Here is a 14,275-nt window from a genome sequence, read left to right as displayed (position 1 = left end):
TACTACATATACATTGCTTCAGAGTGAAGTTTGTGGCGACAAGGAGGTAAGAAGATACGAAAAGAACTTCAAACATACTTTTCAAAAAATTCCACCGTATGAAATAAATGTAAAAAGAGAAGAAAACAGTATTTAAAGCAAATCACAGAATGTCTAACAGAAAGGTAAACAATGCATCGATGATGGAAAAGTTCCAATAATGTATAACTGAGTCCGCTATCGTTATATCCAGTTGCGTTGTACAGCAAAAATCACATGCAGACCCTTATGTTTTTTCAGAACACATTAACTGTCAGCAACAACAAACATGGTTCCATACGGCTGCATGGGTAACTTGAGCCACATTCCTCGAGGTTAGACGGAAATTCAACTGACTAGCAAGCTGTTGATCAGATGCCGGAAACTTTGAGATTCAAAACAAAATTAATCAGTAAACACGCTGTCTGGCACGACTACATATTGGCGTATGCAGGCTATCGCCTCACCAACAACTGAAATACTTCTATTGTACAGTTTTTCTGGATAATTATCTTTGCACTTAATCAGCAGCACAACTTTCCTTAAATATTTTCGAAGTGACTCAAATTTTATAAACGTTTCCATTTGGAGCATAGAAAAGAGCGGCCGTACGAAGACTGTACTGAAATATGAAGTCGTGACTCAGTATACAGCACTTTCTATTCTATGAAAATAATTTCAAACTGGATCTCCGCGCTTGGAGATAAAGGTGTTACCGTCGTTCCCCCAATTCTATTAAGCAAATGCCGTATTGGTTCCTCTGAAAAGGACACAATCCATTTCTTGTCCTCCTCCATTCTCGATGACACACTAATTCGTATTCTTGCTTTTGTTCAAAAGTCAAACGTCTTACGAGGGGCAATGTGAACTCGGCTATATGTAGCATGGGTTCAAAAGCTTTCACAAATATTATGGAATTCGAAATAGATTATTCAGCCAGACTCCCGAAAACTTATTATACGAGGAAGATTTTCTTTCAAATAAACCAGATACTTCAACTTAATAATGGGAACCCTGCAAATAGTAATACACTACTGGCCATTAAAATGGTTACACAACGAAGATGACGTGCTACACAGGCGAAATTTAACCGACTCGAAGGAGATGCTGTGATATGCAAATTATTAGCTTTTAAGAGCATTCACACCTACAACGTGCTGAACTGAGGAAATTTTCCAACCGATTTCTCATACACAAACAGCAGTTGACCGGCGTTGCCTGATGAAACGTTGTTGTGATGCCTCGTGTAAGGAGGAGAAATGCGTACCATCACGTTTCCGACTTTGATAAATGTCGGATTGTAACCTATCGCGATTGCGGTTCATCGTATCGCGACATTGCTGCTCGCGTTAGTCGAGATCCAATGACTGTTGGCAGAATATGGAATCGTTGGGTTCAGGACGGTAATACGGAACGCCGTGCTGGATCCCAACGACCTCGTATCACTAGGAGTCGAGATGACAGGCATCTTAACCGCATGGCTGTAACGGATAGTGCAGCCACGTCTCGATCCCTGAGTCAACTGATGGGGACGTTTTCAAGACAACAACCATCTGCACGAACAGTTCGGCGACGTTTGCAGCAGCATGGACTATCAGCTCGGAGACCGTGGCTACGGTTACGCTTGACGCTGCATCACAGACAGGAACGCCTGTGATGGTGTACTCGACGACGAACCTAGGTGCACGAATGACAAAATGTCATTTTTTCGGATGAATCTAGGTTCTGTTCACAGCATATTGATGGCCGCATCCGTGTTTGGCGACATCGCGGTAAACCCACTTTGGAAGCCTGTGTTCGTCATCGCCATACTGGTGTATCACCCGGCGTGATGGTATGGGGTGCCATTGGTTACACGTCTCGGTCACCTCTTGTTCGCATTGACTGCACTTTGAAGAGTGGACGTTACATTTCAGATGTGTTACGACCCGTGGCTCCACCCTTCATTCGATCCCTGCGAAACACTACATTTCAGCAGGATAATGCACGACGGCATGTTGCAGGTCCTGTACGGGCCTTTCTGGATACAGAAAATGTTCGACTGCTGCCCTGGCCAGTACATTCTCCAGATCTCTCATCAACTGAAAACGTCTGGTCAATGGTGGCCGAGTAACTGGCTCGTCACAATACGCCAGTCACTACTGTTGATGAACTGTGGTATCGTGTTGAAGCTGCATGTGCAGCTGTACCTGTACACGCCATCCAAGCTGTGTTTGACTCAATGCCCAGGCGTATCAAGGCTGTTCTTACGGCCAGAGGTGGTTGTTCTGGGTACTGATTTGTCAGGATCTATGCACCCAAATTGCGTGAAAATATAATCACATGTCAGTTCTAGTGTAATATATTTGTCCAATGAATACCCGTTTATCATCTGCATTTCTTCTTGGTGTAGCAATTTCAATGGCCAGTAGTGTACGTTTTTAGTTCCATGAAAGTTTATTTCATTAGTAAATGCTTTCCCGGCTTATAAGTTGATCAGTGTCTTCTGCGAGACTGACTTCCGTCACGTTGCAGCTACCTGTGAGCTCCACCACGTGTTATCGCAGGACGACGTGCAGCTGGGTGACGGTCTCACACTCCGGCCGTAAAGTCTCCCAGGTCGCTATGCGCAACAACGCTGTAGGTCTTCCGGCCGCAGCGCGACCTCGGCTGACATGGATTCTGCCACGTGACGGATAGGGGTCAGGGTCACGGCCACGGCCGCCAGCACAACTCGGCCGCTAACTCATTGTGTGCGGAGACCGACCACGCACTGTCCGACGCCGTGTGCGAGTCTGCAGCTTCTTCAGCTTTGCGTTACGAGGAACTTAATGTTTGTGCCCAGAGGTGCCACAAAAAGGTAGGAGGTTCACAGCCACTGAACTTCTGCGTATTTGAAGAAACGGAATGCAGGTTTTGTTGAACAAAGATGGGGAGCGACTTTTATCTTGTACAAACCAATACAGCATTTGCCTAAAGTGATTAAGTAAATCATGTTGCCGTTTTTGTTGCGGTCTTCATACTGACGGCTAGTTTAATACTGCTCTGTCCCGTGCAATCCAGTGAAGCTTCCTGAATCTGCTTACTATATTTATCTCTTGGTCTCCCTCTACAACATTTACTCTCCCTACTTACCTTTGATACTAAAGTGGTAATCCCTTAATGTCTTAGAATGTGTCCTATCAACTGAGCCTTTCTTTTCTCTCCATTTTATTCAGTATCTCTTCGTTAGTTACAAGATCTATCCATCGAGAATGAGATTTTCACACTACAGCGGAGTGTGCGCTGATAAGAAACTTCCTGGCAGATTAAAACTGTGTGCCGGACCGAGACTCGAACTCGGGACCTTTGCCTTTCGCGGGCAAGTGCTCTACCAACTGAGCTACCCAAGCACGACTCACGGCTCGTCCTCAGAGGTTCACTTTTGCCAGTACCTCGTCTCCTACCTCCCAAAATTTACAGAAGTTCTCCTGCGAACCCTGCAGAACTAGCACTCCTGAAAGAAACGATATTGCGGAGACATGGCTTAGCCACAGCCTGGAGGATGTTTCCAGAATGAGAATTTCACACTGCAACGGAGTGTGCGCTGATATGAAACTTCCTGGTAGATTAAAACTGTGTGCCGGACCGAGACTCGAACTCGGGACCATTGCCTTTCGCGGGCAAGTGCTCTACCAACTGTTCTACCCAAGCACGACTCTCGACCCGTCCTTGTTCGAAATTTTGAGAAAAACAGTGGTAGCTATAGGGAAATAAGGGTAACACACAATACGTACAAGAGCGAGGCAGGAACAATAAGACTGATAGACCAAGACGAAGTCCTCGGATTAAAAAGGGTAAGACAGGCATGTAGTCTTTGGCCCGTACTGTTCAGTCTATACATCAAAGAAGCAGTAACGGATGTAAATGAAAAGTTCGAGAGTGGGAATAAAATTCACGGTGAAAGGATAACGGTGATAAGATTCGCTGATGACATTGCTGTCCTCAGTGAAAGTAAAGAAGAATTACAAGACCTGTTGAAAGGCGTGCAGTCTAATAAGTATAGAGTATGTATTGAGAGTAAATCGAAGGAAGACGGAAGTAATGATAAATAGAAGAAATGAGAATTGCGAGAGAAATAGCAGAAATGAGAATTGCGAGAAACTGAACATCAGAATTGTAGAAGAAGTTAAGGAATTCTGCTACCTAGATAGCAAATAACTTACGACGGACGGACCAAGGAGGACACAAAAAGCAATATCGTTCTGGCAAAGAGGGTATTCCCAGCCAGGAGAAGTCTACTAGTATCAAACATAGGCCTTAAATTCGAGGAAGAAATGTCTGTGACTAATGGAGCACAGCATTTATAGTAGTGAAGCACGGACTATGGGAAACCGGAACAGATGAGAATCGAAGCCTTTGAGATGTAGCGATACAGAAAAATACTGCAAATCAGGTGGACTGATAAAGTAAGAAATGAGGTGGTCTCTGCAGAATCGGTGAGGGCACGAATATATGGAAAACAATGCCAAGAAGAAGCGACAGGACATCTGTTAAGACAACAGGGAGTAACTTCTATGGGACTAGAGGAAGCTGTAGAGGGTAAAACCTGTAAAGGAAACACAGATTGCAATACATCCAGCAGATACTTGAAGACGAAGATTGTAAGTGCTACTATGATATCAAAAGGTCGGTACAGGAGAGGAATTTGTGACCGGCCACATCAAACCAGTCAGATGAACATCGAGTCAGATAAAATGTCTTGGTCATCAAAGGTGCCCTGAGCAGCAATTTTTCAGCGAGCAATGTGTGGGCGTCACATGGTGCGGGACATTCCCTGCGCCATACTTCCACCACTGCTGCGTCCGTAAGTGATGCAGTGAGGCAGCTAATTGCAGGAACGTGATGATATGCGGTTTCTTAAATCGGAGTGTTGCGGTCGCCACTTGTCGTAAATGTCCCTGAGAAATGTGTGGTTTTGCAGGAGCTACGGGAAAGGATTGCGATACGCCACAACACCAAACACGGTGTTTTCAGTTGGCCATTCAGTAATCATCAGAATAAGTACCTGCAATGTGATCGTCGAAATATAGTTACATAATAGATTCTATATGAATAACATGGCAGCCTGTAGGCTATGCAGCGGGAAATTGTCATGTCTGTCCAATCTTCTAGAGAACACTAACGTTAATCTATAAAGTGAGCGTGGAGCATGTTTCTGTTGGAGCTCCTAGTCTTTGTCGTCATAGGCAATATCTTTTATGCGTAGAGATAACTGATGAAAAAATTGTGTGAGAAGATGCAGCACTTATATTCGCACGTTGCTGATTGTGGTTCATCTTGTTCTACGCAAGGCGTTCACTTTAGTTAATTCATCCTCGCTACCGAAATAGACAAACCTAGAATGGTAATTGCTGATTTTGTATATAGTCTTCAAAATTTCTTTACGGCCTTTCGTAGTTACACAAGAATATTTTGTCGCTTTGGTAGGTACAGTGCTGTGGGACATTTCTTTATACATTTTTATTGAATTTTTCTTAATCGCACAAACTGGTAACAAGTTTGACCGTCTTTCACTGCTAAGCAGTCTTCGTTAGAACAGGTACAATAAAGCAACTCTACCGCAATGAAACACAAAATAAAAACTTAATATGTTCATTTGCTGTAGAAAACAGCAGAAGTTGCGACTATTACCAATTATAGAAATGAGAGGACATTAAGTACTCAAACTTTTGATCTGCCTTTGTGATTCTATGTAATGCGCCAAATCATTTCACCCATTGGCACGTAAGTGACGCTGTTTTGTAAAAGAGGACACTTTCTCAGTTAGCCTCGGGAAAATAAACTGAAATAGATGTATCACAAATTTCAAGACTCAGTACTTGTCTTAGGCAGGTGTGATGCGGCAGTAGAAATCCCGTTTTGAATTTCACTTATCTACAAAGAAATACATCCGGTGAAGTGGTGCAGCCTCTTGGGGAGTCATATCGCACCGCGGCAAAAAATGTGACACAAGTCGAAAAAACGACAACTTTTAGTTTGTCAATGAAAAGTGCGTGTGAAGTGCATCAATTTGCACGAGAAACATCACTCTGTCTCGCAAGTTGTCCAGTACAGGGCATTTCTCTCAGTTTTGTTGTCGGTTACTTCATGATTCACCGCGGGAAGGACAGCGTCGGTTCAGTGTTGCTAACGGCAGGTGTGCGTGGCTCAGTCAAGAAGAGCGCAGCAGTCTGCGTTGTGACATTTTTCTGCATAATATAAGTTAAATGTAATTTTTAGCATTATTGATTATTAGAATGTCTCTGATTATACAGTGTCTGCATCTCACATTACAATGTCGTTCAGACATGCATGCATGCATGCATGTCTAAAGGAACATTGTTTTAACGATAACAGCTGTCGTAAATATTACGAAACTTCGTGTGTTGCAGTGTACAATGAAAAAAGGAAAATTTCTGCTATTAAGAAAGTTCGTATTGCATCCCTTTTCTCAGCGGAAAGTATCGCTACATTACAAAAGCCCATTTACGATTTTATGTTCTCGTAAATCGTTTTCTTTAAACTTTAACTATTTGATGTTCGTAATTAAATTGTATTAATTTTCATTAATTATAATGTTGCCTTTTGTATTTTCTTAACAAAACAGTACCAACTTTTTTCTCATTCTATATTCAAATTTAGTACAAATTTCGCCCGAGGGAGATTCGAATGTCATATTATATTACAGTAAGGAAAAAAAAGTTATATTATTTGGGGTTGGAAAGTGGCATTTTTTATTACATGAGGGTCATAATAAAACAAAAAAGGTTTTAGAAAACCAAGGAAAGTGACAACTCAGAGAACTAACTAAAAGTCACCTGGTAACACTTTACATTCGGTGAGAACAGAAGTACATTTCCGTATTACTGTTGCCTAGAACACAATGAAATTTACTGCCAAAAATTCTTACTTGAAATTTTAACGAAGTTATAGCATTTTTATATAAGTTTTAAAGAATTCTTCATGTCGACTTTTCTCAAGTATTGCTTTTTTGAGTTGTGTCACTGTTCTGGACGTGGTCGGATACGTATAATTAACATATCAAATCTAAATAGCAAATGCTCTATATTTGGGGTACGACTCTCCCAATGTCTCCTACAGACCTAAACAATCGTGCAGGATAAGAGATGGCAGCGTCGCGTGGATGCTGATTCAGGTTCATAGAGCCCATGGAACCGGAAAAGACGCTTTTCGTAGTAATCAGCAGCGCTGAGTGTGTAGCAGGCGATGCTGAGACAACAGGAGAGATAGGCCGTGCTGTCAGTTATCGTGGTTACCCGCCGCCAGTGGTGGTGGGGTTCGGGAACCCCAGGCAACCGCGGCTGGTGATACCGCCTTGACCCATCAACACCGACGGCCCCTGTCCAGCCACAGTTTCCTCGTATTTAGCGCCACTGATAACAGAAGCCAGGCCGTTCAGTCTTAACATTCCTTCTTAGAAGATTACCATGAAAGAGAAGTATCACGTCTCACTGACGGATCTCATTTTTCAACTTCGTACGAAGTCCAAACAAAGTAGCTTGTTGCCACATTCAGGACTGCCTCGACAGCTCCTGTACAGTCAGTCTTAAATTACATAAATATTGGCGGAATGAAGAAATAGAAAATAAGAGAACCGTTTCATATTTAATTTCATCAGAACACAGAATAACGCTAGGCAAAATAAAGAGAAGATGGTCCGTGGAAATACTCAAACATTTCTCATCTTAAGAAGTAATGGATATTACCCAAGTTGTCTTTAATGAAAGAAAAGTTCACAGTCATTTAGCCTTACCTCCAGGGTCATCGCATAACTTTCAACGTCCGACAGTTACATGTAATGGCGGCTGCATATCATATTCGAGGCCTCAGGCACTAAACTTTATTACAGCTTAGTAACCGTTATAGTATGGATACATATTGTTGTAAACTTCAGTTTCACTATTATTCTGCCGGCCGGGGTGGCCGAGCGGTTCTAGGCGCTACAGTCTGGAACCGCGCGACCGCTACGGTCGCAGGTTCGAATCCTGCCTCGGGCATGGATGTGTGTGATGTCCTTAGGTTAGTTAGGTTTAAGTAGTTCTAAGTTCGAGGGGACTGATGGCCTTAGAAGTTAAGTCCCATAGTGCTCAGAGCCATTTGAACCATTTTTTTAACTATTATTCTGAAAATGTATCAGATAAAAAAGTTACATTTTTCGGAAAGCATCGCTTAATCTGAATCGTTTTTAACGAATCGCACTCCGATAACCAGTTAAATCGAAAGTGACCTGACTTCCACAGAATTTGTCTGACTGACAACTGAAATCATGGGACACACTTACGCGTGTGTAAATGGTCCTCAGAGACGTCGTTGTCGTTCACACGTCATTATATTTTCCACCCCTAGCAACGCTTCTTTAGTCGAATACCATAATTTCTTCACGCCTCAAACAACGGCCACGTAAATGGTAAGTATGCATTCCTCGCGACACGGATATGCGTGTGCGTTTATTTTGCAGAATTGCTACTGAAATAACCAATTCGATTCGGTTTAATTTTTTTCCGAACGAAGCATTTACACTGTGAACAAAGTCTCTCGTTCTCTTCAGCACATGTGCGGAATGACACGTTCGATTACGAAAAGTTACGTTATTGTTACAGTTGCAAAATCGAGATGAGCTGAGACTGCTAACCTTGTGTATCTGTCCCGACAGCTCCGCAAAAGACCTTCGCATTTTGCAAGCGTTGTAAATCAGTGGAGAGCTATCCAGTGAAGACATACCAACTTGTTTTTTTTTTTATCTGACTGTTTTTGTGATTATCAGCTCGTCACCAAAGACATTCATTTCTGCCGCAATGCTTGCAGGTTTCTACACTGAAGCGCCAAAGAAACGGATATAGGCATACGTATTCAAATACAGAGATATGTAAACAGATAGAAAGTGTTTGGGGCAGTTGTTAGATCGGTTACTGCTTTTACAGTAGCAGGTTATCAACATTTAAGTGAGTTAGAACTTAGTGTTATAGCTGGCGCACGACCGATGGGACAGAGCATTGCCGGTAGCGATGAAGTTGAGACTTTCCCGTACGACCATTTCATGAGTGTACCGTAAATATCAGGAATCCGGTAAATCATCAAATCTCCGACGCCGCTGCTGCCGGAAAAAGATCCTGCAAGAAGGGGACCAACGGCGACTGAAGAGAATCATTGAACGTGGCAGAAGTGCAACCCTTCCGCAAACTGCTGCAGATTTCAGTGCTGGGCCATTAAGTGTCAGCTTGCGAACCGTTCAACGATCATCATCGATATGGGCTTTCGGAGCCGAAGTCCCAATCCTGTACCCTTGATGACTGCACGACACAAAGCTTTAAAGCTCGTCTGGGCCAGTCAACACCGACACTGGGCTGCTGACTGCAAATATGTTGCCTGGTCGGACGAGTTTTGTTTTATATTATATCGAGCATTTGGACGTGTACGGGTATGGAGACAACCTCATGAATCCATGGACCTTCGTGTCAGCAGGGAACTGTTCTATCTGGTGGAGGCTATGTAATGGTGTGGGGAGTGTGCAGTTGGAGTGATACGGGACCCCTGATACGCCTAGGTACGTCTCTGACAGGTGACACATACGTAAGCATCGTGTCTGACCACCTGCATCAATTCATGTCCATTCGACATTCCGACGGACCTGGGCAATTCCAGCAGGACACGGCGACACCCCACAGGTCTAGAATTGCTACAGAGTGGCTCCAAGAACACTCATCTGAGTCTAAACACTTCCGCTGGCCATCAGACTCCCCAGACATGAACATTATAGAGCATTTCTGGGATGCCTTACAACGCGTTATTCAGAAGAGATCTCCATCCCTTCGTACTCTTACAGATTTATGGACAGCCCTGCAGGATTCATGATATCACTTCCCTCCAGAATTACTTCAGACAATAGTCGAGTTCATGCCACACCATTTTGCGGCACTTCTGAGTGCTCGAGGAGGCCCTACACGATGTTAAGAAGGTGTCTCAGTTTCTTTGGCTTTTCAGTGTATAAGCTCATAAGTATCTTGACATTAGTTGGTCCAAGGAAATTAGACCAATCAAAATCCGTTTTTTAGTTTTAGTAAATTTCTCTTATTTTAGGTATCAAAATCAACATGTGCCCGTTCACGAGTGACGACAGCATTCCTGGTAACAGAGATTAATGACAAATCAGATCTTTATATACGGAATCCAAACAATATTTTGAGAAGACAACGACCTGGCTATGGTATTTTATACAGAACCATTGATGATAATGTAGAGAAAAAGGCATTATTAGGAGGACCGTAAAATATTTTGTGTAGAATTTCCAACTAATAAACCGATGGTTTCCCCGATACGACGTACATGAGCACCTTATAGCAGAGTCCTCAAAGATCGAAACTATAGACGAGAAACACTTTCCAACATGTGTTCCACACTGCCAACGCTTATGTGAAGGCAGTCTACAGCGTATTCCGATACACGTTCGGAAATACCAGGCGTGTTCCGAGAAGCATATACAACCCATCCACAGTGGTTTCCAGAATTTCCTCTACACTACCAGCATGGATGGAATACAGGGACGGAATACACCAAAGCTTTTGAATATTTGTTAATATAGGAAATGAATTTCCTCTGTGAGTCCGCTATCATTGCATTGTGAATACTTATTAAAATTTCTTTATTTATTACGACGTTTCGCCTCCTACGAACATGAGATATCTCCAGTCTGACGATCTAGCCGATTTTATTCATAAGCTTTTAAATATTTCCATACAAAAAATTTCAGCGGGTTCAAGTCGGGAACTGGGAGGCCATGGTATGGACGAGCAAAGACAGATACACTAGCTGTCGCAACGCTATTAACTGTACTTGTGTCTCAGGAATTATATTCATCTGATTTATTACTTAGCACCTTACGCCTCATTTGCAGTCTTCCAAAATAGACGTAGCCTTAGACATTAACACTATTGTAATATATGCATCACAGCGCTTGCGGATACGTCGTATCGGGGAAACGATTAATTTTCTGACCTATGTTTATCCGCATTATTTGCTTGTTTCACTGTCTCCCACACGCTCCTTTCATTTGTACGTGTAATATATACCCTGCACATACAGTTGAAGACGCACGTAATAGGGTATTTCAGTATTTTGTAGAATGTCGCTGGTTAAAGTTTTTATCAACTCATAGAAAATATCGGAGCTACGTACAGCGTGATCAGATTTATTTTAAATTATTTTTCCTTTTTCGTCTGGAATATAGCACCTCTCAGCAGCTGAGTTACCGATGTCTAACGCAGACTCATTTTGAAGAGAAATAAGAAGTATCATGGTCTTTATAAGTAATGATTATCGCGTTATACTGACATGTACAAACACGACACTAAGACGTGGAGAGAAATTAAATGACGACTGAACTACAGAAGAATCGGAAACAGATTACTGCAGACGAAGAAAGCCATATTTACCAAATAACGTTGATGGTTATCAAGTTTCGATATGGAATTCAGGGAGCAATTACGTAGGTTGTGCGTCTGGAGTACAATCCAGTAAAAATAAAAAAATAAAAACGCCGGAATTGAAGGAAATTGGTCTGATAGTGTGGTTTTGTAAGCGATGTTAAAAATTAAGGGGTCAGCAGGAACCAAGGGGGAGAAGAAAAAATCATTGGAAATGTTCACTAGAAAAGAGCCATGGTAGTGGAACATTTGATAATTTAGTATTGAAATATGCGTCATTGGGGAAATACTGTAGGGGAAGTTTGTCGACCATGTTGGGTGTGGTAAATAGTGTCGAAACGAGAGACATATGGTCAGCGCCGGCTTTAGGGTGGGGCGACTCGGGCGGTCGCCCAGGGCGCCGGGGCCCAAGGGGCGCCACGTACTAAACGCATGTAAAAAAAAATACAATTTACAATCACCCATTTCACGAAACTAAAATATTATTCAGTCTCATTCAACATACGTCGCTAATCTCACGAATGCGCGATGAATTCGGGGTAGCAGAAGAGAAATCATCCTGAATGCAATCTTCGTATTGTCTGCAACCATCCATGTTCGACGCGGGCTAGCACGGGCTCTACCAAAGCGCCTCTCTTATTTGTTTCAAGAACTGCAACAAGGAAGAGCCCATGCAGCCGCACCATCTCTCGTTTACAACAGAAACTACCGGTCGCTCCAAATAAAAGAAAATACAGACTGTGAAATATACATTACATTATGATTTAATTAATACGAATGTATTTATATCGAATATTTGTGACTTAATGACTCATGTACATTAATTAATAGATCATGCAATGCGTGCACTGCATTCATAGAGAATTCTCCCCTAACTTACTGAAATAATACAGCGCCACACAATGTTTGTTAGACTGCATATGTTGGCAGCGCTACGATTTGCACCCGCATATCAGTAATTGTCAGTAAGAGTCGGAGGCAGCGGTCATGTTTTCGTGGCTGAATAATTGTGAGTGAAACGAGTGTCGTGACTGTGTCAATATTTTAATTTTCTGGTAGGTGCGAAAAACATTTTTATCTTTCAGTTCAGGTTTTTTTCTAGTTACGTCTACTGATAGGTGAATTTCTTTATTTGTTATAGATCGACTATTGTGGTCGCGAAATAGAGAAGTGTCCAAGCAATAATTTGTCAAATTATTAAATCATGCCAGAAGAGAAGGAAATGATTAAAAAAAAGCTTTCTGGTTCAGAAAATCGGAAAAGAAAAGCTGAAAAAGAAAAAGTTCTTGAAGAAACTAAAAAGCACATGAATATTTATAAGTACCTTAAAGGAAATTCTAAGGCAAATACTTCAGATATTGAATCAAAAGTCCATGTATCAGCAAATATTTCTTCAGACTGTGAACAATTATACACAAAAAATATACAATCACCTATTGAAGGTGATCAAATTGACCAGCGCAGTACATCTTTGCATGAATCCTCTGATATTTCTCCAAGTCAAAATCAACACATGACATCTGTGGTCGATGAAAGTATCAACGTTCTTGCAATAAAAGAATACAATGTTTCTGATGTACGTACGTGGCCAAAAAGTACTTAATGCTAGAGATATAGATCGCATTATAATATGTGGACCCTCACAAGTATGTCTAAATAACTTTCCAAAAGATGAAAATGGGCGTCATTTCTCTTCAACTCATTACACAAGAAAACTATCAAACGAAGAAACTATCAGACGACGGTGGCTAGTTTATTCTGTATCAAACGACAGTGTCTTTTGCTTTTGTTGTCGACTGTTTGATTTAAAGTCAACTACTAATTTGACTACCACTGTGGGTTTCAGAAATTGGAAACATTTAAGTGAAGCTCTGAAACTGCATGAAAATAGTCCTAACCACAAAAAAGCATTTACTCAATGGACTGAAGCTGAAATCAGGTTTAAAGCTGGATTAACTATTGACAAGGAAGAACAAAAGCTAATTTCTGAAGAAAGTTTACGATGGAGCAATGTGCTTCAAAGATTGATGCACATTACTTTGTATTTGGCTGAAAACAATATGGCATTCAGAGGGTTATCAGATACATTATTTACCCCAAATAATGGAAAATTCTTAGGTCTTGTACAGTTATTGGCAAAGTTTGATCCAATCATGGAAGAGCACGTCAGACTGGCACTGAATGGTGATTTGGCTGACCATTATTGCGGCAAAAATATACAAAATGAATTAATAGAACTCATGGCATCACACGTTATGTTTACAATCGTATCCCGCATAAAGGGTTCAAAGTATTATGCAATCATAGCTGACTGTACTCCAGATATAAGCCACAAAGAACAACTTTCGATAACTTTAAGATGCGCCGACATAACAGAGGATGGCGTAAGTGTGAAAGAACATTTCATCTCATTTCTGCAAATAGATGATACAACCGGTGAAGGCCTCACAGAAAGCATTTTAAAAACATTGAGTGATCTTGACCTTAACATTAATGACTGCAGAGGACAGGGCTACGATAACGGCGCGAACATGAAGGGGAAAAATAAAGGCGTCCAGAACAGAATTAAGAAGTTAAATCCACTAGCTTTTTTGTGCCATGTGGATGCCATAGTTATAATTTGGTATTGTGTGATGCGGCAAAATCATCAGTAAAATCCGTGACACTGTTCGGAATGTTACAAAAAATGTTTAATCTATTTGCTGCATCGGTAAATAGATGGAAAATTTTGACCGACCATTTGAAGATATACACCCTGAAAAATTTAAGTGACACACGCTGGGAAGCTCGAATTGATAGCGTCAAAGCGGTTCGTT

At 41.7% G+C, this 14,275-nt stretch overlaps 1 protein-coding gene across 2 annotated transcripts in view; it reads right to left on the bottom strand.

The window, feature by feature from the left end:
* LOC126174789 (proton-coupled amino acid transporter-like protein pathetic) overlaps positions 1-14,275 on the bottom strand; it is an 80,308-nt gene that overhangs the window by 44,787 nt on the left and 21,246 nt on the right. The window lies entirely within an intron of this gene.

Source organism: Schistocerca cancellata, chromosome 3 (genome assembly GCF_023864275.1).
Source record: "Schistocerca cancellata isolate TAMUIC-IGC-003103 chromosome 3, iqSchCanc2.1, whole genome shotgun sequence".
Classification (NCBI taxonomy): domain Eukaryota; kingdom Metazoa; phylum Arthropoda; class Insecta; order Orthoptera; family Acrididae; genus Schistocerca; species Schistocerca cancellata.
Note: the sequence above shows the minus strand (reverse complement) of the source record. Positions and strands in the feature narration are given on the sequence as shown.